General features: G+C 45.3%; 1 long non-coding RNA gene across 1 annotated transcript; it reads right to left on the bottom strand.

Moving 5' to 3' along the window:
• Nucleotides 1-219: 219 nt before the first annotated feature.
• On the bottom strand, nt 220-25,592 carry LOC148297602 (uncharacterized). Its single transcript, XR_015835945.1, has 2 exons — nt 25,440-25,592; nt 220-759 (listed from the first exon to the last, which is right to left on the bottom strand). It is a non-coding gene; the product is annotated as an uncharacterized LOC148297602 (long non-coding RNA).
• Nucleotides 25,593-27,911: the final 2,319 nt, after the last annotated feature.

Raw genomic sequence — 27,911 nt, 5'->3', positions numbered from 1 at the left:
CCTGAATCCTTAGCCAGAGCAACCAATATATAGTAGTTATGGCAATCATAGCAACCAATACCAATCATGAACATGACATTTGAACCATACACTTACAGATTTAGCAATACAATCTTTGAAATGGTAATGACAACCCAAGCATATTAAGCTTCAATTAGAAACAATACTGTGCATCCAAAAGCTGGGTTTAGGGAGAGAGAGAGAGTATGAAAACATGAGTATACAATAACTTACATAACTCTATACCTTTTTCACGATGAACTTTCACTTACAAAAACACTTCAATTTAGACATGTGAAAACTCTAAAATTGGGGTCCATTGAACTCCATTTCAGTGACGGATGTGTGCCATTGAACTCATATTGTTGTAACAATATATCAACTGGTTGGCTTAAACAAGGCCACCATCAGAGCATGCAATTACAGAGATGCTGAACCAAACAATACTCATGGTCTCACTGCTGCTGGATTGGTAGCCCACCCACATAAAACTCCCCAATTATTGGAAAGCTCACTAACACATCAATGGCTCTAAGTCCTTTGGAATGAGCCTTGGGAGAAAGAAGTAAAGCTCTCAATGACTCAAGCTCTTGGCCATAAACCTTGCAGAAATTTTCTTCTTTTCTAGTATGCCCATTATCAACTTCAAATCCACCACTTTGGTCACTTATGCCCAGAAGGTAGCCAAGGTCAAAATCAAGAATGCAATTCCCCAACGGAAGAGTAAAAACAGTGTGGACACAATCATAATCCTGGACCCTAACCACTTGAATAGTGCCAAATCAATGAAATTTCGTGAACTACCAGAATCAAGGAAAATGACAACTGAACAATTCTTGATAAAGTCCTGTATCACCATAGCCTTGAGCAATTTTAGAGTTGGCGTAGAGGCTTCTTCAATAGAAACAAAACGAAGCAAGTACAAGTCCTGGTGAAGCTCTGTCATCAACCCTCCAATGAAGCAACTCATGAGAAACTCACCACCACCATGCTACAGTGTTGGTCTCAGACAATGTTATTATCCTCCCAGCTGCTTTGGACTGAGCTGCATCGTTGGCTCCCTCCGGCTCAGCAGCTAAAACTCGAATTGCAGGGTTGATGGCCTTGGCAGCCAAAGCCACACCTGATATCAAGCCACCTCCTACACACCCACCCACAAACACACATATATCAACGCCAGAAAACAAAGCTCAGAAGTCAAGAACAAAAATGTGAAGGAACAATAGTGAACTAATTTTTAAAATGATGATTAAATGTAACTGAACCAACCACTTATGGGAACTATAATAGTGTCTAACTGTGGAACTTGTTGCTCTAGAAACTCCAATGATATGGTACCCTGTCCACTGCAAGAACATTTAAACATGCCATAAAGGCCCTAACTCCATTAGGTATGCTAATGAATGGTACTGTCCTCACATTACTTTAATAGGAACTATGATATTGTAAAACAGTATCTAATGCATTCACCTACAAGGAAGAAGTTTTGTTATTGCATCTGAATTGTTTAAGTATTATGAATTAGGCTAGGTAATACTAATCAAGGAGTAGCCAGGGTGATATTATATATCACCATAAAATTCAAGGCAGCATCTATGATTGTATTTTCAAGAAAATATGGTAACCATGACACACATATTGATCAACAGTTTACAATTCATAATATGATTTTGGTTTGGTCATTCTTTAGGTAAACACACGCACACCCTCACTGTAAAGCAACCTTTTTATGTGGTCTTATTTTGCATCAACATAGTAGAGACTCTGAAGGTACATCCTAAGTTTCAATAATATTGATACAAAACAAGGTCATCTTTATGCAAAAGATTTCTACTCTTCCCTCATCAAGGGCCAAAATTCCAAACATATGCAGTTAAAACAAATGAAAGTTGCATGTGTACCTTATTATGCGCCTATCGTTGTAAGGATGTAGAAGAACTGCCTCAATTTCTTGCAACACCTTGGCTGCAGTACTTTCCCTTGACTGCATTGTGGGCTCACTCCATATAAGCTGACCACCGTAACGAATGACATTCTCAACTTTGCATTTCGGAGCATTTTTTGGTATAACTATATATGCAGGGATTCCGCGTAGTTTTGCAGCCAAAGACAATGCTGCAGCATGGTTACCACTGAATTTGGAGGACAATATCAGGTGGTAATCCCACAAACTGATCAAAGGAAATACCCACGAAAGACAAATGAGCCGAAAGCAAACCTGCTGTGTGTTACAACCCCTTTAACAGCCTGATCATCATCAAGTGAAAATACAACATTGCAAGCGCCTCTGAATTTGAAAGCACCACTGCATAGCCACATAATAATAAGTCTTATTGGCTGAGGAAAACTAAATGAATTCCAAACCAATCTAGGAAAAAAGTAAACACTCACCCCTTTTGAAAAACATTCACATTTGAAAAACAGCTGCCTTCCTGCAAGAGCATTCAAAGATTCAGAGGACAAGACAGGAGTTTGGTGTATGAATGGCTTGATGCGTGCTTCTGCTTCCCTTATAGAGGAAATATCAGCAGCATATTTTACCTCCCTCATTTGACTCTCTGCTTCCATCTTTATACCACCAATAACAAAAACATGATTTTTTTTTTAACTGGGTAAGAAACAATCACACTGAACTTTTAGCAACACCTTCAACAATCTAAGAATTTAAAGAGATTGTTTGTACCATATCTGACCCTCCACTCGTACAACGACACGTGGATCTCATAAACTCGCCCAAGTACCCAAGGCCTCGGACAATCGGCATCGGCCACCGATGGCATTGTCTCAAAGCTGCGAACAGCCATTACGAGCCCAACTCGTCTACAATCGGCATCCCTTACCGATTGTAGAGAATCAACCTCGAAGTACCCGCCCAAAATATCTAAAGACTCGTGTCGACCTCAGAAGGCCCTCCCACGAGTCCCACATCGAAAATGAGCACTAAGAGCATACTAAATGCCCTCTATAAATAGGCCCCTCCACTACAATACAGGGGTAAGACTTTTCAGCTTGACTTTTATACTTCTATATGGTCAACAGCAAGAGCTCTTAAAACAACAAACTTACTTCGGCATCGGAGGGTCTTAGGCTGGTTCCACACCGGTTCCATAGACCTTACGAGTCTCGACTTCTTTCTATTCAGGATCAACATCCAAGGACAGGAAGAATCGGCATCCAACGCTCAACCGATCTCTCGATCGTCCATCTTGCTTGTAAGTTGCACTCATCTCCATCTGTTCAGTTTTTAGTGCCAACAGATTGGCGCCGTCTGTGGGAATCGCTTATCGATCAACCCATATCTCAAACCAAAGAACTCTGAGACCGAAAAATGAATCCATCTTCGGCCCTCCCTACCGATGGCCCCATCCTCGGCCTCGGTGGCGAGCCAAGTATAGCTCCCTTGCTTCAGACACCTGCTCGACCGATCACCCTGGAGGCTCGCATGGAGACCTTACAGCAGGATATGGCGAGAATGCAGGAGCACAACAATGTTCTCGCCTCTAAACTGGATGACACCCAGCGGCAGCTGCATCAACAACAAACACTCTCCGCCCAGTTGCAGAACGATCGGGAACCAACCACACAGCTTCGGCAGGAGAAATCGTTTAAAAGCGTACGAAAGCCCACTTTCCAGGATAGAGGGAAGCAGCAGGCCGCGAACGGACCGACTGTCTCCCGAAGACTGTTCGTGCCCACTCCAAAGGAGCGCCATCCCGAATATCGCGTTTATTCTGATTGCCGCGAGAGGATCAATGATCGGCGGAGGGAACGGCAGTCCTCGCCCATCCAGGTCCGGGCGAAGCTCGACGATCCACGCCTGGAGGTGCTTGGACCAAAATCCCCCCTATGCCAGAGGTACAGTGCGATCGGCCTGGAAGAAACGGACGAATCAGATTATGTTCCAACATCTCCAGGAACCACAATCTCATCAGCAGGGCCCTCTGCACAACGCCACAGCCACCGATCGAACCAGGACAACGATCAGCGAAAAGGAAATTACGAGAGAAGCCCCAGCCGAACGGCAGACCAAGGAAGGCGAGGTCGCAATGCTGACCAACGCACAGGGAACCGAGCGGTCGAGCCCTTTGGTGACGATCTTCCATCTACCGATCCGACTATTCGTCTCCTCCTACAGAAGATGAATCGCATTGAAAAGGAACAAGACCAGGCTCGGACACCAACATGGGGAACGGTACAGCCAGGGCCGTTCACCAATCGAATCTGGACATTCAGACACGAGAAGGAGGTCCAAGCACTCCGCATATCGTTCTACTCAGGGGTGGAAGATCCCGTTACCCACATTCATACCTTTCAATCCGCTTTGGGTTGCAAAGGACTGACGGATGAAGGCCAATGTTTGCTATTCCCCTCCACCCTGACCGGAGCCGCTCTGAATTGGTTCTATCGAATGGAGCCAGACACGGTTTGTTGGAAAAAATGGCTCACCTAAAGGATACAAAGGTTTTGGCGCTCAAAGGAAGAATTTGAAACTGCCTAAAAGCGACCGGTCGCTGGGCATTTGCGACCGGTTGTTTTGAAGCAGATTCGAGGTCTGGAGCTAAACCAAGGAGCGACCGGTCGCCAGTTCTTTGCGACCGGTCGCATGAAGCACGAGCGACCGGTCGCCTGACATTTGCGACCGGTCGCTTAGAAGCAGATTCAAAGTCTGGAGGGAAAACTTCTGGCGACCGGTCGCCCATTCCTGACGACCGGTCGCTCCAGTCGTGCTGTGATGTTTTGCTTACGTATTTTCAACTGTCTTTTCAATGGCTATCGCTTTCCACAAGTTTGCAGGTGCTTAATGGATCACTTCTGAGGTAAAAGAGGGTTGACTACCTGCTGGATAGTTGGGAGAGCACTCATGGCTAATTGGTTATTCTATTTTGATTAATCTCCTCTCCATTTTCTGGTTTAATGGAGGTGGCTAAGTGGGATTATATTACCTACCTGATCTGACCCTTAGTCTAAGTGGTGACTAAAAGGAAAGAACGTGGAGGACAATCAGATATCCTATCTCTTGTCCATTGGCCTGTGTAGGTAATGGGATGAAGTAAGATAACACAAGGGAGAAAGCATGTTGAACATATGTAGTGGGAAAAGCTGGAAACATGGTAGAAGCTTTTTCAGTGAGAGTTTCAGAAAAGCCAAGTGTGAGAGCAAGAGAGTTCTCTAAGTGTATCAAGGTGTTGAGTGATCGGTGCATATTTGTATATCATTTTGTACCCTTCTAGCTTATGATTTGGTTATGTTTTTGAGTTAAACTTGTGCTTTTAATCCTTTTTGTGTTTATCTTTCAGTTCATTGAGCTTTAGGTAATAATGATGGCTTTAGAGAGCATAATTCATGCAATTCAAGCATGTTAGGGCCTAATTTGGATGAAGGGAAGAAGAGCTTAAAGACAAACTCATTTTGGCTACAGCCCCCTGCCAGTCCAGTTTCTTAGGTCATATGTCAAGCCTTGTTTCAGCAACCTACATAGCTCGGATGAGGCAACATTCTTCATGAAAGTTGTTCCAATGGGTGTTTAATATAACATATCCAAAATTCAGCCCCATTGGATAATTTTGGAGTCTGTTACCTAGCAAACACAGAGCCATGCTCAGGATGGATTTTATCAGCGCGCAAAATGAGTTAGCAATTTGTTTTGGCCTTAACTTCCTCCTCCGACCTTGGATTGGCCCAAATAACATATGGCTGGAAAGAAGACATTCTGAACTTCAATTTCGAGTGCTTAAAGTCCTAATTTGATTAAGAGAAGCCCAAGTTGTAAGCCCTTGAAGTTGCTGGTCATGCTGACCTCAGCATGTGCTGGTTGGATGCTTGGTCATGGTGAGCTAGGTATGAGCTATCATTTCTGGTTGGAAGCTTGGTCATGGTGACATGATGATGAGCTAGGGCTGCTGGTGGGATCTATTGGTGAAGTGCATCAACCAATTCAAGATTTTCTAATACAAGTGCATCACCCAATTTAGATTTTCTAATACAAGTGCATCAACCATTTCAGATTTTATAAAACAAGTGTTGTATGCATTAGCCATATTGAATTCAGATTTTCACTTCCCCTAGGCCTATAAAAAGGGAAGTTCTCTAAGCTTGTAAACACACCCCAAGGGGGGGAGCTCTCAAACACTTCTCTAGAGCTCCCTTCCCTTCTCTCCCTCAAATTCTCTTAGTTTTGCTTTCTAGTTCTCAATTCTAGCTTTCTTTAATGTTTTCTTAGTTGTAATTTATTTTTCTTGTAATGTACATTCTTTCTTAAGTATTCAAGTTTAATTAGTTTCCAAGTTTCAATTATGGTTTTTGTTCTTATTCATTATGCTTATAAGTTAATATGCTAGTTTGAATGATTGATCACCATTTAGGCTTGCATGTTAGCTATCTTGGTTTGAATTAAGAGTAGACACCATGCTTTAATTCGAATTGAACTATGAATAGGAAGAGTATGTATGGACATTCGACAACAGGGATTAGATACATGCTTGGTTGTTTAAATTGTTCTTCTATGCTTAATGGGTTTCTAATGCTTAATTTTAGGTTAGACAACAAATGATCAAATTAGGGAATTAGGAACACAAGGTTATGACCAAACACCATGGCTTAATCATACTTTAGCTAGAATCAATCCATTAATCTAATTGAACTTGAGAACTTATTTGCTTGAGTTATTTCCTTTTTTCTTGTTGTATTTATTTCCTTTCTTTTTCATTTCTGTTTTGTGTAGGGAAAATGAATTGAATCATTCAATCACCAATCCTCGTGGGATCGACCTCGCACTTACATACGCTATACTACCGAACGGCTCGTGCACTTGCGAGTATCACAAGTTGAGGATGCAACTGAATCCATTTTGGTGCAGCTGTATCTACACAACATTGAGCAAGGGTGAGAGAGAAACAGATTGTGAGGGTAGTGTTCTAAGGGGGTTTCCTTTGTAAACCAAAGTTGTAACCTATCTTCATTAGTGAAATTTCTCAAGGTGATCACCAAAGAGGATGTAGGCAATTTGCTGAACCTCTATAAACACTTGTGTCATTTGTGCTTGGTTAATTTCTGTGTGTGTGTGTAAGACTCATCCATCATTGAGTTCTTTGTCTAAAAGTCCATCAACAACAAGATCTTAAAAGGGCAGTGAGTTAGTCATTCTAATTCACAACAAGTGGTATCAGAGCTGTGTTTGGCAGCTGGTGCTAGTTCTTCTCTTGGAGTGCTAGTGTGTTGAAGATGGCAAGTGACATGGAAGCTGAGAGTGGTAGCAGTTCACAGCATATGAAGCAACCACAAGCAGCAAGCATGAAGGTGGAGTTAAAGCCTTTCACAGGGAAGGAGAACTTCACTCTTTGGCAACGAAGGATGAAATCAGCTCTTACACAACAACAACTCCATGTTGTGTTGGTTGGCAAGGAGAAGAAGCCAGCAAGCATGACGGATGATGAGTGGGGAGTTCTTGACGAGTTAGCCAGAGGAGCTATCGAAAACTATCTCTCCGATGAGGTGCTCATCAACGTGATAAAGGATACAGCGAAGCAAACATGGGAGAAGCTCGAAGAGATGTTTGCAGGAAAATCGTTGTCCAACAAACTCTTCCTCAAGGAAGAGCTCCTGAATCTTAAGATGGAGGAGGGAGGAAATCTAATGGAACATCTAAGTAGTTTCAATAGATGTGTTGCTGACTTGCAGAGAATGGATGTGAATTATAGTCCGGAGGATAAGGCTCTCATGTTGTTGACATCCTTACCTTCGTCCTATAAACACTTCCGAACCACTCTTATGTTCGGAAAGGTTACTCTTGATTTTGAGCCTGTGGTGCAAGACATCATGACACACCATAGGATGACTCAACGTTCGGGAGAAAACTCTCAAGGTGAAGGTCTAGTTGCAAAGACCGGAGAGAGAGGTCGTTCAAAGAGGCGTGAAGGCAAGAAAGGCAATAGAGGAAGGTCCAAATCCAAGGCGAAAGATGGTTGTTTCGAGTGTGGGTCAAAGGAGCATTGGAAAAAGAATTGCCCCATATGGAAGGAGAAGAAGAACAAAGGGAAGAATGCAGCAAACACAGCGGAGGATGTCACGGAAAGTGATGGTGAGCTTTTGTGTGTTAATAGCAATGTTAAAACAAATGCATTGGCTAATTCTTCAAGGTGTTCCTCTTCCGATTGGATTTTGGATTCCGGATGCTCATATCATATGTGCTCAAACAAGGAGTGGTTTGACACGTATGAGAAAGAAGATAGCAGTGAAGTGATGATGGGGGATGGCTCAATGTGTAGAGTCAAAGGAACCGGTACAATCAAGGTGAAGATGCATGATGGGGCTGTTAGGACGCTTGGAATGGTAAGGCACATTCCAAAGTTGCGTAAGAATCTCATTTCCCTTGGAACTCTTGATAAGAATGGTTATTCATTCAAAGCAAATGGAGGGAAACTCATAGTCTCAAAAGGTTCACTTGTGATTATGAAAGGAGAGATTCAACCTAATTGTCTATATAGGTTGTGTCGTACAACAATCATAGGTGGAGCAGCTGTATCTACAAGCAAGGACTCGGAAGATGAAACTCAGCTTTGGCATTTGAGGCTAGGGCACATGAGTGAGAGGGGCATGCAGGAACTACACAACAGAAAATTGTTGAAAGGTGTTCAAAGTTGCAAGCTTGAGTTCTGCAGATTTTGTACCATGGGAAAGCAATCAAAAATAGCTTTCAAGCAGCGAAACAAAGAGGAAGAAAGCACGGGTGTGCTAGATTATATTCACACGGATGTATGGGGGCCATCACCGGTTAAATCGAAGGGTGGAGCTCGCTATTTTGTGACTTTCTTGGATGATTTTTCCAGGAAGGTTTGGGTCTACTTCATGAAGGAGAAATCTGAGGTCTTCACCAAATTCAAAGAGTGGAAGGCGGAAGTAGAGAACCTAACCGGAAGAAAGATCAAGATCCTAAAGAGTGACAATGGTGGTGAATATAAGGACAGCAAGTTCCTTGAGTTTTGCAAAAGTGAAGGCATTAAGAGGCACTTTACCGTGAAGAAGACACCCCAACAAAATGGAGCTGCGGAGAGGATGAACCGAACTCTCATGGAGCGTGAGAGATGTATGAGAATTCATGCAGGGTTGCCCGAATCTTTTTGGGCAGAAACGGTTAACCACGCTGCCTATTTGGTTAACCGATCGCCTTCAAGAAATCTTGAGTTCAAGTGTGCAGAGGAGGTATGGTCTAAAAGGTCAATCGATTATTCGAATCTTAAGTTGTTTGGGTGCAGTGCATATGCACTTATTCCTAGTGATGAAAGATCCAAGTTGAAGCCAAAGTCTCTTGAATGTATTTTCATCGGATTTGAGAGTGGTGTGAAGGGCTACAAGCTATGGGATCCAGTGAACCACAAGAAGATACTCAGCAGAAATGTTGTGTTTGATGAGAAGACCATACCTATGAACAAAGTCAAGAATTCAGAGGCAAAGGAGGATGTTGTTGAGAAAGAAACAACCATTGAAGTTCCACTCAAGAAGGTGTCAAGAAAGACTTCACGGAAACAGCCAACTGAAGACGTTCAGGAGGAGGTGGAGTCTGACATTGAAGAGGAAGAAGCTGGGCAGCATCAACAACACACTCAAGAAGAAGAAGAGGCTCAAGAACAGGTGGAGCTATCATCTATAGCTCGGTCCAGGCCCAAGAGAACCATCAAACCACCTCAAAGGTTTGGATGGGAGACGGATGCAGTTCACTATGCCCTAAATGCTAGTGAAGAAGAACCAACCACGTTCCAAGAAGCTGTTGAGAACAAGGAACGGGAAAGTTGGATGGAAGCTATGATGCAAGAGATGGAATCTCTACACCAAAACTCAGTTTGGGAGTTAGTTCCTAAACCCAAAGGTCGCAAGGTTATTGGCTGCAAATGGGTGTTTAGGAAGAAAGAAGAAATGCATGAGAAAGGTGCCACCTTATTCAAAGCTCGGTTGGTGGCAAAAGGATTCTTGCAAAAGGAGGGAGTTGATTATGATGAAATCTTCTCTCCGGTGGTGAAACATACTTCTATACGACTACTACTCTCCATAGTAGCACAAGAGGACATGGAGGTGGAGCAAATGGATGTGAAGACTGCTTTCCTTCATGGTGAATTGGAGGAAGACATCTACATGAGCCAACCTCAAGGGTTCATTGAAGCAGGGAAGGAAAATCTGGTTTGCAGGTTGAAGAAGTCTTTGTATGGGCTGAAGCAATCTCCAAGGCAGTGGAACAAGTGCTTTGATTCTTACATGATGAAGATTGGGTATAGAAGATGTGAATCTGATTGTTGTGTTTACTCTCATGCATTCAAGGATGGTAACTTCATCCTTTTGCTTCTTTATGTTGATGACATGCTAATTGCATGTAAGGACATGTCAAAAATCCAGAATTTGAAGACATTGCTTGGAAGGGAGTTTGACATGAAGGATCTTGGTGCTGCACAAAAGATCCTAGGAATGGAGATAAGGAGAGACAGAAAGGAAGGCAAGTTGTGGCTGTCACAAAGCAAGTACATTTCCAAGGTACTTGAAAGGTTCAATATGATGGATTGCAAGCCGGTGTCTACTCCTTTGGCGGAGCATTTTAAATTAAGTGCAAAAGAATGTCCTTCTACGAATGTGGAGAAGGAGGAAATGAGTAAAGTTCCATATGCAAGCTTGGTAGGGTGTCTCATGTATGCAATGGTGTGCACACGCCCCGACTTAGCCCAAGCCGTTAGTGTGGTGTCAAGGTATATGGCGAATCCTGGAAGGCAACATTGGACAGCAGCAAAATGGATTCTCAGGTACTTGAAGGGCACCAAAAGGCTTGGGATATTGTTTGAAAGACAACAAGGAAATGCATGTGTGTCGGGATATGTAGATTCTGATTATGCAGGAGATTTAGACAAGAGGAGATCCACCACAGGATATGTCTTCACTTGTGGTGGAGGACCGATTAGTTGGAGAGCAGTGTTACAATCGGTTAGTGCCTTGTCTACTACGGAAGCGGAGTATATGGCGTTAACGGAAGCTTCAAAAGAAGCGGTATGGCTGAAGAGATTGGCAAAGGAATTCGGGATAGCTCAAGACTTGGTGGTGATTCTAAGTGACAGTCAAAGTGCTATTTGCTTAGTGAAGAATCAAGTGTTCCATGGGAGGTCCAAACACATTGATGTGAGATACCACCGGATAAGGGATTGGGTGAATGATGGAGACATCACAATAATGAAGGTTCATACAAATGAGAACGCTTCAGATTGCCTAACAAAGCCAGTCACAGCAGCAAAGTTCAAGCATTGTTTGAGCTTACTCAATCTTGTTACATGCTAAAGATTGAGGTGGAGTTCTTGAGAGTTATCAGGGCGATTCTCAAGACATTACAGATGTCCTGGAAGGCAATGATGTCCACAAGGAGTATTAGGCTCGCCATGGTGGAGATTGTTGGAAAAAATGGCTCACCTAAAGGATACAAAGGTTTTGGCGCTCAAAGGAAGAATTTGAAACTGCCTAAAAGCGACCGGTCGCTGGGCATTTGCGACCGGTCGTTTTGAAGCAGATTCGAGGTCTGGAGCTAAACCAAGGAGCGACCGGTCGCCAGTTCTTTGCGACCGGTCGCATGAAGCACGAGCGACCGGTCGCCTGACATTTGCGACCGGTCGCTTAGAAGCAGATTCAAAGTCTGGAGGGAAAACTTCTGGCGACCGGTCGCCCATTCCTGACGACCGGTCGCTCCAGTCGTGCTGTGATGTTTTGCTTACGTATTTTCAACTGTCTTTTCAATGGCTATCGCTTTCCACAAGTTTGCAGGTGCTTAATGGATCACTTCTGAGGTAAAAGAGGGTTGACTACCTGCTGGATAGTTGGGAGAGCACTCATGGCTAATTGGTTATTCTATTTTGATTAATCTCCTCTCCATTTTCTGGTTTAATGGAGGTGGCTAAGTGGGATTGTATTACCTACCTGATCTGACCCTTAGTCTAAGTGGTGACTAAAAGGAAAGAACGTGGAGGACAATCAGATATCCTATCTCTTGTCCATTGGCCTGTGTAGGTAATGGGATGAAGTAAGATAACACAAGGGAGAAAGCATGTTGAACATATGTAGTGGCAAAAGCTGGAAACATGGTAGAAGCTTTTTCAGTGAGAGTTTCAGAAAAGCCAAGTGTGAGAGCAAGAGAGTTCTCTAAGTGTATCAAGGTGTTGAGCAAGGGTGAGAGAGAAACAGATTGTGAGGGTAGTGTTCTAAGGGGGTTTCCTTTGTAAACCAAAGTTGTAACCTATCTTCATTAGTGAAATTTCTCAAGGTGATCACCAAAGAGGATGTAGGCAATTTGCTGAACCTCTATAAACACTTGTGTCATTTGTGCTTGGTTAATTTCTGTGTGTGTGTGTAAGACTCATCCATCATTGAGTTCTTTGTCTAAAAGTCCATCAACAACAAGATCTTAAAAGGGCAGTGAGTTAGTCATTCTAATTCACAACACGGTTGACACTTTTAACCAATTGAAGCAAACTTTCCTCAACCATTTTATGATTCAGACCGATCGCCTGTATTCCGCCGATGACCTCTATACCGTTCGGCAGCAGGACGATGAGCCATTGAGAGAATATGCGGCTAGGTTCAGCCATGAGTACTCCCGATGCCCAGAAACTGACGATAGGGCAGCCTTCGGTGCCTTCAAAAGCGGCCTTCGGTCGTCTCAGTTTCGTTATTTGGTCCACAGTAGCAACTGGACCACCTACTCCGAATTAATGAAACAGGCGGCTATCCAAGCCAAGGCCGAGCACTTCAACTCCAAGGGATCGACTTCGACCCTAATAAACAAAACGGCGTCGACCGATCAGCCTCCAACGCAAAACTACGACCGATTCCCGGTCGATCGATCGGCAAACCAGGTCCCCTACCGAACGGCACCCCCTGTCCCTGCTTTTTCCACGCAGCGAAATAAGCGGAAGGACAACTTCCGGGATCGGCAGGACAACAACAAGAAGGGCAACAACAAGGGGAATCGGCCAGACGAAATCTTCACTTTGCTCAATACTACCTATGAGCATGTTCTCCTGACCGAAGGGGATATGATACCAAAGCCGAACAATCGAAAACTCCCTCGCCAGAGCGGAAAAGACACCGGTGTCTTCTGTCGGTACCACCAGTATAACGGCCACGATACGGAATCATGCATCGCGCTTCGTAAAATTGTCGAACACCTCATCAACGACGGAAAGCTGGATCAGTATTTAAACTCCAAGCCAGCAACGGATAAATCATTGAATCGGCAGATCAATATGATCAGTGGAGGGGCGCCCATTGCCGAAGCCAGCAACCGATCCGTCAAAAACTACGTTCGTGCCGTTCGGCATCCACAGATCCTCAGCGTAGCGGGAGGACGCAATGACAAAATTCAACGAAACGGTTGGGAACCTATCACCTTTTCTGAAGAAGAGGAGCGAGGCATCATCTTCCCCCACTCCGATCCCATGATCATACGGGCTGATATCTCAGATTTCGATGTAGGCCGAATCCTCATAGACACCGGCAGTTCAGTCAATGTGCTATTCGCCGACGCTTTCAACGCCCTCGGCGTGGACCCTCGGCATCTGAACAAAGACATCACCCCTCTCCTGAGCTTCTCTGGCGACGTGGTTGAACCAATCGGCAGTGTCCAGCTCCCATTCGCCGTCGGTACCATCCCCAGACGAACGGTCCTCTACACTCATTTTCTAGTGGTCGACTGCCCAACGGCATACAATGCTATCATTGATCGGTTCATAATTGTATATCATTTTGTACCCTTCTAGCTTATGATTTGGTTATGTTTTTGAGTTAAACTTGTGCTTTTAATCCTTTTTGTGTTTATCTTTCAGTTAATTGACATTTAGGTAACAATGATGACTTTGGATAGGAAATGATGCAATCCATGCATGTTATGGGCTGATTGGCATATGAGGAATATGAGCTTAAAGACAAACTAATTTTGGCTACAGCCCATTTCCAGCCCAGTTTCGTAGGTCAACTTCTTGGCCTTGGATCAGCATTCTCTGGGGCTCGGATGAGGTGAAGATCTTCATGAAACTTGTTCCAATGGGTGTCTACTACAACATATCCAAATTTCAGCCCAATTGAACATATCTGGATTCCTTAGCCCGTCCAACACTGAACCATGCTCAGGAGGATTTGCAGCTGCCAGCTTTGAGCCTTGTCTCCTCCTTTAAGCCATGTGCCTCACCCATGCTGCAACTGACTTTGGATCCAACATAATGAGTGAAGTGGGGAGGCATTCCAGCAATGAAATTCTAAAGGAGCAAGTTGGTACATAATGGAGCTATTAAAGAGAAAGCATGTGCATGCATGTAAAGCATAAATGAAATGAAGTCAATTCCAGTCTCTGTTCGGCTGCCAACTTGCAAGGCCCAAAACGCACACTTCTACTGCTCCGATGGGAATACTTTTTTCATAGAAGTTGTTCCAATGGGTGTCTAGTATAACATATCCAAATTTGAGCACCATTGGATACGTTTTGAAACCTATGACCTTCCTACACCAAGTCTGGTTCAGAAGACTCGTTTTTGTTCAACAACCAAAAGAAGACCACATGGGTTGGCAGCAAAAGGCAGCCACAATTGATCACCTTTGATCCCATGTGAAGAAAGCTTGAGGTGCAGCAAAAGGAGTATGGGATGAGATTGATTCCAACCACACTAACATAGACAAGATGAAGTGTGAGTTATGGGTTGTATTAAAAGAGGAATGGTGGTGTTGGATTTCATCATGTTGTTCCTCCCTCTTAGCCCTATAAATAGAGAAGCCTTCAAGCTTCAAAACACACCCCAAGGGGGGGAGCTCTCAAACACTTCTCTAGAGCTCCCTTTCCTTCTCTCCCTCAAATTCTCTTAGTTTCCTTTCAAGTTGTCAATTGTTGTAACAAAATGAGTTTACTAAATTTTCTTTCAAGTTTTCTTAGTTCCACTTTACTTTTATTGTAATGTACATTCTTTCTTAAGTATTCAAGTTTAATTAGTTTCCAAGTTTCAATTATGGTTTTTGTTCTTATTCATTATGCTTATAAGTTAATATGCTAGTTTGAATGATTGATCACCATTTAGGCTTGCATGTTAGCTATCTTGGTTTGAATTAAGAGTAGACACCATGCTTTAATTCGAATTGAACTATGGATAAGAAGAGTATGTATGGACATTCGACAACAGGGATTGGATACATGCTTGGTTGTTTAAATTGTTCTTCTATGCTTAATGGGTTCCTAATGCTTAGTTTTAGGTTAGACAACAAATGATCAAATTAGGGAATTAGGAACACAAGGTTATGACCAAACACCATGGCTTAATCATACTTTAGCTAGAATCAATCCGTTAATCTAATTGAACTTGGGAACTTATTTGCTTGAGTTATTTCCTTTTTATTTATTTATTTATTTTCTTTTTCATTTCTATTTTGTGTAGGGGAAACAAATTGGATCATTCAATCACCAATCCTCGTGGGATCGACCTCGCACTTACATATGCTATACTACCGAACGGCTCGTGCACTTGCGAGTATCACAAGTTGAGGATGCAGCTGAATCCATTTTGGTGCAGCTGAATCGAAGCAACAATCATCGATAGGACGGCGCTCACGAAAATGAAGGCCATGCTGTCACCACACATGCTCCTCCTCAAGTTCCCCACACACGCTGGCGTCGGCCAAGTGCGAGGGGACCAATTGAGTGCACGGACGTGTTACGTTTCGGCAACCAAGGAATCGGCAAGGGCTGCGCTTCGCGAAACATACTCGGTCGCCACCAGCTTGAGCGTACCAAACGGCAGGGGAACGGACAAACCAGATGACCCCCGGGATGAGGCCGTAACCCCACAAGCGCAACCCACCGAAGATTTAGAATCGGTCATCCTATCCGAAGCACAACCGGACAGACAGGTTCGAATCGGTACCACCTTGAGTCCGGCACTGAGGGCCGATTTTATCACCTTCCTGCGCACCAATGCAGAAGTCTTCGCCTGGTCATACGACGATATGCCCGGCATCGCCCCGAGCGTCATTAGCCACAAGCTCAGCATCTGCTCCACTTTCAAACCCATCAGGCAGAAACGGCGGGCCTACGATGCCGAACGGTATGAGGCAATGAGGCTCGAAGTAGACAAACTGAAGACCATCGGCTTCATCCAGGAAGTAACCTACCCAATTTGGCTGGCAAATTCGGTTTTAGTCAAAAAAATCAAACGGCGCCTGGAGAATGTGTCAAGACTATACCGATTTAAACAAGGCTTGCCCAAAGGACAGCTTTCCTCTGCCAAGGATCGATCAGATGGTAGATGCCACGGCAGGCCATGAACTTCTCAGCTTCATGGACGCATACTCAGGCTACAACCAGATATTCATGAGCCCCGCCGATCGCGAACACACGGCTTTCATCACCGACAAGGGACTTTACTGCTACAAAGTCATGCCGTTCGGCTTGAAGAACGCTGGGGCAACATACCAGCGATTGGTCAACAAAATTTTTTCCGACCTCATTAGCACCTCGATGGAGGTTTATGCGGACGACATGCTGGTCAAAAGCAAAACAGCCGATTCTCATCTCCACAACCTCTCTCTCATGTTCGGCGTCTTGAAAAAGTACAACATGCGCCTCAACCCGAGCAAGTGTGCCTTCGGCATTTCCTCGGGCAAATTTCTCGGCTTCATGATCAGCCAACGAGGAATCGAGGCCAACCCTGAAAAAATCAAGGCATTACTCGACATGCAGATACCGAAGACACAGAAGGATATTCAGAGTCTAACTGGGCGTGTAGCCGCTCTGGCCCGATTCATATCAAAGGCTACCGATCGGTGTGCTCCATTCTTCAAAGCCCTCAAAGGAAGCAAACGGCAGATTGTCTGGACTGCCGAATGCGATCGCGCCTTTCAAGATCTTAAGGCCTACATGAGCAGAGCACCCCTATTATCCACCCCTCTTCCCGGCGAAGAACTCATCCTCTACCTCTCGATTTCGGCAACGGCACTTAGCTCTGTGCTCATTCGCAAGCCGAACGGCATAGAACTCCCCATTTTCTACACTAGTCATGCCCCGCAAGACGCTGAGATTTGGTACCCCGAGCTAGAAAAACTCGCCTACGCTCTCGTCCTTTCAGCACGCAAGCTTCGGCCATATTTTCAGGCTCACAGCGTTACCGTCCTCACCAATCAGCCTCTGCGCCAGATACTACAGCGACCGGAGACATCAGGTCGGCTAGTCAAATGGGCCATCGAGCTCGGCGAATTCGACATCCACTACCACCCTCGTCCTGCCGAGAAAGGACAGGCTGTCGCCGATTTCATCTCTGAGTTGACCGCGCCCGAGGGGCCAGACCCGAAGGACGCCGCCTTCGATTCATCTTCGACAGTACCAGTCGCCCCCCCGACCGAAGGAATCTTTAATCCATCGGTTCCCCTTTGGACTCTCTACGTGGACGGTTCGTCCAACCGACAGGGCAGCGGAGCTGGCTTGGTACTCAAGGCCCCTGACCAGACAACCATCGAATATGCCATCCGATTCCAATTCCGGACTTCCAACAATGAAGCCGAATATGAAGCTCTGTTGGCAGGCCTTCGGCTCGCTAAAGAAATGGGCGCTCAGCAACTCAGGATCTGTAGCGACTCGCAACTTGTCGTCAACCAGATACTGACTGAATTCGACGCCAAGGATACTTCGATGGTTGCCTACTTGACACACGCTCGCCGATTGCTCCACCACTTCACCGCGTACCAAGTTCAACAGATCCCCAGATCCGAGAACAGCCACGCCGATGCTCTATCACCCCTTGCATCGGCGATCGACGACAACGTAGGGCGCCATGTGCCGATCGAGATCCTCACTCGGCGCAGCACCACCGACCTCGAGATACATGCCGTTCGGCAGGATCCAAGTTGGATGGATCCTATCCACGCCTACCTCGCCAACGGCACGCTGCCTGACAACAAATCCGAGGCTAAGACTATCCGCCGCCGATCGGCACGATACCTCCTTCTGAATCAGATTCTCTATCGGCGTGGTCATTCCTTACCATTGCTTCGGTGCATGACCCCGCAGCAAGGAAACTACGTCCTACGAGAGATACACGAGGGAGCCTGTGGGGACCATTCTGGCGCCCGATCCTTGGCTTTCAAAACCATTCGGCAAGGATACTACTGGCCGACTCTTCATGCCGACGCCACTAAACTCGTCCAGAAGTGCGACCATTGCCAGCGCTTTGGTTCCATCCCAAAATTGCCTGCCGAGCCACTGACTCCGATTGTCAGCCCATGGCCCTTTGCCCAATGGGGTTTAGATCTCATCGGCCCTATGCCCCAGGGAAAGGGACAGGTCAAATTCGCCATCGTCGCTGTCGACTACTTTACGAAGTGGACCGAAGCCGAAGCATTGGCAACCATAACCGCAGCCAGGGTCGAGCATTTTGTATGGAAGAACATAATTTGTCGGTTCGGCCTTCCGAACGCAATCATCACCGACAACGGCAAACAATTCGACTCCTCTCAGTTTCGGCACTGTAGGATTTTCAAAATATTTTTCCAAAGTTCATTTGAATATTAAACATGCATTTAATCAAATTAATCGCAGCGGAAGTCTAAGGTGGTTGTTTAAATCCAAAAACAAAACTTCTTCCAAGTATCTTAAGCCATGAACATTGATATGTTTTTCATAAATGAAAATTCAAGAGAAAGGATAAGATCTAATTACCCTTGAAGCAATTATATGAACCAATTTGTGTTTGGTCTTCTCTTGATGATTTCCTCTTTGTTGATCTCCTCTTTGATCTTTGATCTTTGCTCCTTGATCTTTCTCCTCCATGTGAGTCACAAAAGTATATGGCCTCTAAGTCTCCACACCAATGGAACCTTGAGATGAGAAGAAGTATCTTGAGAATACTTGGATGCTAGTGCAAGATTCTCAAGATTTGTTTCAATCTAAACCACTTTGAAAGATGAAAGTATTTCACTCTTGAAAAACTCTCTTTTATCTCTCTTTGATCTTCCAAACCTATTTGGTTGATGTTGGATTGTGTTTTTGTGTTAATGAGCTTATGGAAACAATTCCCATACACATTCACTTAAGCATTTTCGGCCAAACCCCATTGGGCTTCCAAACTTGGGTCTTATGACACTTAAACCATAATATTTAGGTGTCTTAGGCCCTTGGGCTTGATACCCAACCATTTGGACTTTCCTTAACTATTACCGAGGCCCAAATACGTTTTTACACGTAGTAAATCATCCACATCAAATTAATCAAATTGATTTCCTCATTCTCATTTGTATTACTCAAAGTTAACCATTTAAGGTGTGCGATCCATTAGGTTCTAATTAGCAAGGCAGTGGGAAAATATTAGAACTCTTTCCAACCAACTGGAATTAAAACCCCCTTTTTAATTCTTCCTTTATTTGGATCGATCACAATCAATCCTAGGACTTCCACAAGCCAAGAGTGACATCTAGCAATATATCAAGGCTACCCAAGCTAACCAGAATAGATGAAGAACCTATTCAGTTGGAATTGCAATGCAATACGGTCCTTCTCTTATACAATGTTTCAAATCATATTATTAGGGTACGGATTGTTTATGTCAAACCCCTAATATGATTTATAACCTTATGTGATTCAAAAGAACATGATTAAGAACAACTTTCTAAATCAAGCTCAAAATACTTTGGCCAAAGATTTACTGAATCACATCTTGAAACATTCTCCTTCTTTATCGAAAGTAGAGATTCCTTATTGTACATTCACATGCCCCTATGATGAATTAAGAGATCCCAACAACACTTAAGACAAATCTTTTACGGCTTGCCTTTAAGAGCTATCAAAGATCAATAATGCATCACAAGACAACCATGATGCCTCAGGTCTAAGGACTAATTTGCATTATTGCAACTATGAGTTCTCATTTGACATGTAGATAAATACTCCATATGAGAACTACGGTTGATCGCGTTCAGTGTACTCATTCACTAATGAGCACCCACATACTTGTATTAGTGTCAACTACACAAATGGTTTGAGACTAACCATCCTCCCAATTGAGCATACATAATATGTGCTAATCTTGACGGTTTATCAATGCCCATTTGATAACCTATGATTAGGAACATTTTGGGATGCTATAATTAGAGATTAAAGGTCTCCTGAATCTAATCCTCTTTAGATTACTTTATCTCTTATTTAGCATACCCTGGACATTTGTTTCTTTACACGATGTAAAAGATAACAAATTAGTTTGCCCTTTTATATATCATATACGAAATGCATTCTAAGGAGATTACATCAAATGTATTGGCTCTTAGGGCACATTTCTAACAGGCACCTGTGCCACCGATTCAACATCAACTTGTTCTTCGCATCCCCAGCGCATCCACAATCAAACGGCCAGGTAGAAGCCATCAACAAGATCCTCAAGCGGACACTGAAGAAGAAGCTTGGGGCAGCTAAAGGAGCCTGGCCCGATCTCCTTCCGGAGGCACTCTGGGCCATCAACACCTCTTACCGTAGATCGACTGGAGAAACACCGTTTTCCCTTGCTTTCGGTACCGAAGCTGTTGTCCCAGTCGAGATCAACGCACCCTCGTGCCGAACGGCTTCTTACAAATCAGAGCAAAACAAAGCCTTGCTCACTCTCAACCTGGACCTCATTGATGAACACCGTTCCCAGGCTCAGCTTCGGAACGCTGCCTACAAACAGCGGACCTCTCGCTACTACGACTCGCGCGTCAGACGCCGATCGTTCAAAGTGGGAGACTGGGTTTTGCGTAAAGTTTCTCTCGCCACCAAAGACTCGAACGACGGCACCCTTGGTCCATCTTGGGAAGGTCCTTATGAGGTCGTCACTGTCTGCCGACCAGGAACTTACCGACTGCGTGATACCGATGGTCAGACCCTCGGCCATCCTTGGAATATCGAGCAGCTCAAATATTACTACAAGTGACGTGACCTTCGGTGCTCACTCCATATGCAGGTGTTCACACCTTGTGTTGTCACCTTCGGTCGTTACCTTTGTAATCGGTTTATTTCAACATAATCCCTATTCTATACATATGGCATTACCAAACAGCAATATTATATCAACAATATTCTACATTCGGCATGCACACATATAGGATTACGGACATCAGCAAATTCAACCAAAACAAATTTAACATAGATATAAAAGGCCACATAAGGGCCATCTGTCTTTACAACATGCCATTCGGCATGCTCAAAAATGTTACACAATTCCAAAACGATACTTGGGTTAAAGAAGTCTAAGAGGAGGGTGGATCGGCTTCGGTCGTTCCAACATCGGCATCAGCTGACGCAGGCACATGATCAGTCGACGGCTCGGCAGTAGACACAATGGCAGCCCTCGGCCCGGGATGACCTTCTTCCTCCCCACTGCTTGAATCGGTGTCGTCGGTTCCCTCGGGCTCGGCATCCTCACCCTTGTACGCCTCCACCATCTCTTCGGTCACCCCTTCCGGTAGTGGCGGCGGATCCCGGAGAAAGTTCAGGTTCAGCTTCTTCTCTGCATTGTACCGTTTGAATCGGTAGACAAAGTCGTCACATTGCTCCATGACTTCTTTGTCTACCAGAAGCGTGAACTCCTCCGACGCTCGGTATGTGACCGTTCGGCCGCATCCATAGCCACCTCCACCGCCGCCTTCGCCTCCTGCGCCGCCACAAAATCCAGCTCCGTGGCCGCCAATTTCGATGTCAGCTCCGCTATCTTCGCAGCATTTTCCTCAGCACGCCGGTCGGCCTCCTGAATGAGCTTTCCGGCATCAGCGATCTTCGAACGGCCCTCTTCAAACTTCTTTTGGTACCGTTTGGCAGCATTGATGGCTCGCTTCACGCAGAGCCACATCTCCATATCAGCCTGTTAACACATACAAAGTTAGTATGCCGAACGCATGACCACTTAAAAAAAAAAAAAAACAAGTTAAACACTTACTGCAGCCTGAAGCCGGAAGGCTCGCCCGGTTTGCTCGCGCAACGTCTTCATCGACAGTTGCTCAATCTCTGACAGCTCCATTTGAGCGCCATCGATCATACTGTTGATGAACGGCACAGCCTTCCGAGGGCAAGCAATGTTCACCGGCCCCTCCTCTCCCTCTCCTTCATCATCGGGAATCACCACCGATGTCCCTTCATTCGGCCCCCTCAGCCGCTTCGGCAACGGCGTTGCGTTGAGGGCACCCTCAATCATCCTTTTTCCGGTTACTTGGAGGTGCACCTCCCGAACAGCCTCAGCCTCGGCCGCCTGCTTCTCCCGGCGGTGATCCGCCACCGTCTGCTCATCACCTGAGGCCCCTGCCGCCTTCTTCTTCGGCCTGGGGGACTGCCCTTTCTTCTGCTTCGGCGGCCCATGCCCCTCCAGCCGCCTCCTGGTCGCCTCGCTCATTGGACGCCCACCTGCCACTGCAAAAACACAAGCCATATCAGAAACGGTAGATATGAAAAGGAAGGAGCTCACGATGCCTGCCGAACGGCATCACTCACTTTGCCTTTTCTCCTCTTCCTCTTCCTCCTTTAACCTTCGGTCGTGCTCTAATTTGCCGATCAAGCCCGCCTTGTAAAGGTTCCGGAAGTATAGCAACTCCTTGAAGAAGCGATCTTCTTCGGCAATCTTCGTCCTCACCCTCTCGATCACTTCCACTTCTCTGATCGGTGCCGATGGCCGTTTCAAGGACACTGAAACACAAACACCCAACCCCCAAACACCAACTGCCGAACGGCAGGCTCTACCCTACCGACTGTCTGGAAAGACGTAGGAATCATTCTGCCGACCACGATCACTCCTGGTGCCGATTTCCAATCACTAGACACAATTACTCGACGCTTACGCCACGTCTTCTGGGAGCTCGGCACCCCAACCACAAAGTGTCCACGCTGCCCTGCCGATAGACAGTTGGACTGCACCCACCCCCCATTATCAGCACTCTTTGCCCTCGTCACATTATACAGTTGGGCAAACTATTCGTAGCTCGGCTCCCCCTCGCCAGCCATGCTGAACGCTGTGATCGTCCCGAGCAACGTAATCCAAAAGTTTGGATTGTATTGCCCTGGTGCATATCCGATCGCAGCTAAAATCTTCTGCACCGAATGTCTCAACGGTAGCCGAAGCCCATGCTTAAACACGTCGGTGAAGAAGACTACGCCCCTGTCATTATCACTGAGCGACTCTAAGGGCCCCGGAATTCACATCCCTACCGATTCCGGAATATTGAACTCCGCCCGAATCTTCGCCAACTCAGCCTCAGTCAGCGTGTTCGGTTCTAAATCATCTACTCCGAACAAAGGTTCCGTGGGCTTCGCCATCGGAATCCGTTGCCTCCCCCTGACAACCCTCAACACCCCTTCCCCTGGGACGGCAACGGACACGCCACCCCCATCGGCCTCCCGACCCGAAGTCGAAGGTTCACCATCCTCAGGCACTCTCGTTGAAGTGCCCCCAGCCTCGGTACGCACTCTTGCCCCCTCCACTATCTCACAGCTTGAAGAGCTCCCAGAATCGGTACTCTCACTCCCCTCGGACGAACTCCCCGAGGACGATTCGTCCTCATAGGCCCTCGGACTACGCCTACCCTCGGATTCGGTATCTGACATCTACAAACACAAACGAAGGGAAACTAAGTGCTATGCTAGAATCAAAATCTTGTTCTACCCTTACACACTCATGTTCATACTTGTTCATGCTTGTTCATACTTTGTTCAAACAAAAAATCGACGAATTCAACACTTTGATTCATACAAATGCCAAAACACGGCAACATACCTTGTTTGCACGGTGGTTCAAGTTCGCCGGAAATCGCCTCCACCTTGTTCACACTCACCGGAAATCGCCTGCTCAGCCTTCGCACGGTTGCCGGAAATCGCCTCTCACAAGCTCTCTTCGCTCTCAAATATTCCAAGTATTTGTCCTCTCGTCCCCTCCTCACATTTATAGAGCCGATTTAGCATCAGGAAGCGAAGCGACGCATCGGGATACGAAACGACGCGGCTCTTCACAGCCATGCCGACACGTGTCACGCATGCATGGAGGAGACCAAACGTCAGTTGCAACGCTTCCAATCCTCAGAGACGCTTCAACTTCCCAAACGTGGCGGATCTAGCCACCTTCGAGCACAACTCCACTAGCGAACAGCAGGCGCACATCGATGAGTTTTGCACTCACCTCTCGTGCCGAACGGCAGGTGCACACCATTGAGTTTTCACTCACCTCTCGTGCCGAACGGCCGTCGCACATCGATGAGTTTTCACTCACCTCTCGTGCCGAACGGCAGGCGCACATCGTTGAGTTTTCATTCACCTCTCGTGCCGAATGGTAGGCGCACATCGTCGAGTTTTCACTCACCTCTCGTGCCGAACGGCCGGCGCACATCGATGAGTTTTCACTCACCTCTCGTACCGAACGACAGCCGCATATTCATGAGTTTTCACTCACCCCTTGCAACAATCGGCACAGCATGCCGTCTCTTCTCCAAGCTCACTCCCTTGGGCACTTGGGGGACTACATACCACCATCGGCAACTATGGGACCATTGTGTCCGGGTCAGAACGCCGAATACACATTCAAGTCCCCAACCGAGAAGCTTCTCAATCGGCAACTTGGGGGACTACTGTTTGTACCATATCTGACCCTCCACTCGTACAACGACACGTGGATCTCATAAACTTGCCCAAGTACCCAAGGCCTCGGACAATCGGCATCGGCCACCGATGGCATTGTCTCAAAGCTGCGAACAGCCATTACGAGCCCAACTCGTCTACAATCGGCATCCCTTACCGATTGTAGAGAATCAACCTCGAAGTACCCGCCCAAAATATCTAAAGACTCGTGTCGACCTCAGAAGGCCCTCCCACGAGTCCCACATCGAAAATGAGCACTAAGAGCATACTAAATGCCCTCTATAAATAGGCCCCTCCACTACAATACAGGGGTAAGACTTTTCAGCTTGACTTTTATACTTCTATATGGTCAACAGCAAGAGCTCTTAAAACAACAAACTTACTTCGGCATCGGAGGGTCTTAGGCTGGTTCCACACCGGTTCCATAGACCTTACGAGTCTCGACTTCTTTCTATTCAGGATCAACATCCAAGGACAGGAAGAATCGGCATCCAACGCTCAACCGATCTCTCGATCGTCTATCTCGCTTGTAAGTTGCACTCATCTCCATCTGTTCAGTTTTTAGTGCCAACAGAGATATTCGAAAGTTCTCATAAATCAATCAAAAAAGGTTTAAATTTTGAAGAACATGCTCTGAGCTAAAATGAATCACACCCATTAATTCCTGAATGGAGAGCATGTGGTGATCTGCTAGATGTATCAACCCCAAAACCCAATTGCTTCCAAGCTTCTTGATCATGATTCTTCAAAGACAAAAACTGAGTAATCTTCTAAATTGAACCGATGGAAAAAGAAGACAACTAAGCAGGCAAACCTTGCGTGGATGGTGATTCCGGAATCGGCGATGTCCGATGACTGTTGCATCTCGGCGTCGGCAGAGGTGAGACGCCCAGATTCTGATTTGGGACATAGATGAGGATTGGATTTTCAAGAGAGAGAGATCAATCGCAGAGATAAGCAGCTCCAGTACACGCGAGGGCTTCTGTGCGTTCGTTGAAGCTTTTTACTTGTTTTCTGAGTCACATGTATGTCACGTGATATTTAATAACAAAGGCCTTAACAAGTCTTTAGGTCATTCAATCTCAGCCCTTTATTTTTAAAATGCAATACTGGCCCTTGGATCACTGGCTGTACCGGTACAGCCGATGCACCACAGAATTTTCGCTATTTATAGGCGCATGGTGAAGGTGGTCTGCATGGTCTGGGGAGGCGCAGCCCACTAGGCTGAAAACGTGGCTTTTGGTAATCCATCGCTTCCAAGCAGGGGCTCAATCAGAAGTTGACACGCTGATAGTCATGAGTGCTTTATGCGGTTTCCTAGGCCGACGATGCTTACCTCCGTCTTGTCATGTGTGAGGCCCAATGACATCTCCTATCATAAATTTATGTCTTGTCCTAGAAGTGGCCCAATGGTGATTAGATACGGGGACGTCTTCAATCATTTGCGGCCCCTCAGTTCTCAGTGAGGCATCCCTCGCGGTGGAGAAATGCCAGGTCAGTTTTCCAACTCATTATCCCAAGCCAATAGAATACTGCCACCTGCCAATCTTCTCTATAAACTTTTAGAAATATATTTTAATATAAAAAATCAACCAAAAAGTTAAATTTCTCTCTCATCCAATCTCTACATCCGTGCCAGCCCTTTTACTTCCCAATTAATTTTTTTTTTCTCAAACACAATTAATGTTTTACATTTTTTTTTGCCAACCCTCTTGCGTCTCTTAAGGGCTCTTTTAGTATGCGGGATTGTCATGGACTAAACTAAATATTGGGACTGTCTTGGATTGGCTCGACTTGGCATAAGCTGGATAAGACTTGTACTGTGTTTGGTGCATGATTGGATTAGGACTAAATTTTTTAACTTTTTTATTTTTAATTTAAAAAAAAAAAAAGGCAAGTGGATTTATTTGTTTTGTTTTGTTTTTAACTTTTCTTCTTTCTTTCTCTGTTTCTTCCAACCTGCGACTTCTTCATCTTCTTCTTCTCCCTCCTCTCTCCTTCTGCTTTTCTTCTCAATCTATTTATCTCTCTGCTTCTTAATTCAAAATTTTATACTCTCTCAATTTCCTATTTCACTATTTCTCTCTTCACCTTCCTCTCTCTTCAATAGCCACATGCCCAAACCCCACAATCTAAATTTGGGAATTTGCTTCTTTGAGGAGGCTTCTGCCTGGGTGGGTTCTTTGATGATGAATTGCTTGATGGTTAGCTATTGTTTTATGAGGTTCTTCTCCTAATTTCATAAAAAGAAAAAGCGATTTGAATTAATTGATTTATTTCCTCCATTTGGGTTTTGTAGGAGAGAGAGAGAGAGAGAGAGAGAGAGAGAGAGAGCAACTGACATGGATGAGGGTTGGAGGCCATGGCTGTGACGAGGTGTGTGCTTAGGTGGGAGGTGATGGTTGTGACAAGGTGTGTGGTGGGGTGAGAACTGATGGAAGAGATGAAGGCGTGGAGAGGGGAGGAAGTCGTGAGTGATGAGGAATAGAGAACTTGATGTCTGGTAGGGTGTTATGACTAGGGTTAATTCATAACTCCATTGACAAGAAAGGCGCCACTGTCAGGAATAAGAAAGGCGCCATTTTTTCGAACCAGGCGCGACTTGACACCTATGCTAAGGGGAAGTTGTAGCCTATCCTATGCACCGTAACCTTACTTTTTCTCTTCAACTGTTCAAATGCATTTCAATGGCTCTATTTACCAAAATTGGAGAGCAGCCCAATTCATTTCAAGAAAGGGGGAGTTAAAATGAAACCAATTGCCCAAATTAATTTTCACGGGATAAATGTTAATTACCACCAATGGTGATTTAATCTAAAAGCTCGGATTTAATTGGTTTAATCTCTACCCAGTTTCCAGATTACATTTTTTTAAGGCTTGAGGTTTAATCATCACCGTTGGTTACTGATTCAAAGCCAGATTAGCGACTCTAGAGCTAGAAGGGTTGAGTTTCTTTCCGCAATACCCACGTGATTCCAACGACAAGAAGTCAACAGAAAAGTGAAAGCAGAAACTACTCCCCATAACCATTAAATTCTAGGAAAACAACTGAGTTTCCTTCCATACCCGTGAAGATTTCGTTAGTGAGACATTCAATTCCAGTTTGCAAGGAATGGACAAGAAACAAGGGAGTTGGTTGTCAAAAAGTCAAAACTGATCATCATAGCTGACTCCTGATGTGGGATGTTCCTGTCATAACAACTACTACTCCCTTATTTACTGGTGCAAACACTTCTCAGGAAAGATCCTTCATATATTAAGGAATCATCATCATACAGATTTCCTA

Source organism: Prunus avium, chromosome 1, assembly GCF_965620075.1.
Source record: "Prunus avium chromosome 1, drPruAviu1.hap1.1, whole genome shotgun sequence".
NCBI classification, from domain to species: Eukaryota; Viridiplantae; Streptophyta; class Magnoliopsida; order Rosales; family Rosaceae; genus Prunus; species Prunus avium.
Note: the sequence above shows the minus strand (reverse complement) of the source record. Positions and strands in the feature narration are given on the sequence as shown.